Here is a 1,068-nt window from a genome sequence, read left to right as displayed (position 1 = left end):
ATATATTGTAAATTAAATAAAAATGATTTATGCCAATAACATATTTTTTTATTTATACTAACACAAATTATTCTGGAGATTTTAGAAGGCTACATTCAGGTTGTAGGGCTTAGTAACAAACGGATCTCTAAAACGTAAATAAAAATCAAACTGACAGGTAAACATTCAAGGGGTAGACCAAAACATAGATAGGAGGATTGTGTTCAAACTGGTTTAGTAGAATCAGGTTTGGAAGGGCGTCACTGGACAGATGTATGTAGAGAGCAATTGGTGGTATCGGTGTCAAAACTTCGGGTTCATTAGGCCTTTATTATTTTTATTATTATACAAACAAAAAATGTCCATAATAATAAACTTTGTTATTCACTACAACTGGCAACAATAGGTAGGTAAGGTGTAGTATAATACATAAAGATGTATATATATTATACTCATATAATCAACACTACTCCTTTCGTTTTCCTTTTATTTCATTTATTGGATTATTCCTTAAGATTATGATTAAATTATAGTTAAAGGCTTTTTTATTTTATTTTTTATTATTACCTTTTTGATAATAATAAAAAAATATATTGTTGGTTTATATATTCTCTGTATTTGATGTTTCAGGTTTTTGTGCAGAAATTGTACCTTTTAATTTATTATCAGAAGTTAGTCACATTATGTATTATTATATGAAATATGGTTTTATTTTATATATTCTGTCAATTATTGTTGATCACTTTAATCTTTTCAAATTCATTATATTTTATGATGGTATATAATTTCATTTTTATTTTGTATTTTACCCTAAGGCTCTAAAGCCTAATTTTGATACCTGTAATATTATTCTAAAGAGATCAATCCCAGAATACTATTATCATTATAGGCCCCTCATGTCCTAGTGTCAGTGATCAGGGTGTTCAAATCCAATTGATGAGCATGCAATATAAACTTTAAATTTATTTTAATCCTCACACAAGACTGAAAAGACAGGAAACTGCACGGAGATTCCGACTATTACAGCACTTACTAGACAAACGGTCTAAACTTCCAACTCATTACAAAAGACTGATCTACATGACAATA

General features: G+C 28.2%; 1 protein-coding gene across 3 annotated transcripts in view; it reads left to right on the top strand.

Annotated features, from left to right (window-relative positions):
- The window catches only part of LOC106677054 (uncharacterized), a 20,752-nt gene that overhangs the window by 10,157 nt on the left and 9,527 nt on the right, over positions 1 to 1,068 (top strand). The window contains exon 3 of one of the 3 annotated variants that reach the window (XM_067050400.1): positions 610 to 650. The exons of the other annotated variants lie outside the window; for them this stretch is intronic. The gene's annotated coding sequence lies outside the window, so the exon portion shown is untranslated. The remainder of the gene's footprint in view (positions 1 to 609; positions 651 to 1,068) is intronic. 3 annotated transcript variants of the gene reach the window in all.

This window comes from Halyomorpha halys, unplaced genomic scaffold (genome assembly GCF_000696795.3).
Source record: "Halyomorpha halys isolate HHAL.00 unplaced genomic scaffold, Hhal_1.1 Scaffold85.1, whole genome shotgun sequence".
Classification (NCBI taxonomy): domain Eukaryota; kingdom Metazoa; phylum Arthropoda; class Insecta; order Hemiptera; family Pentatomidae; genus Halyomorpha; species Halyomorpha halys.
This window is presented reverse-complemented; position numbering and strand designations above follow the sequence as displayed.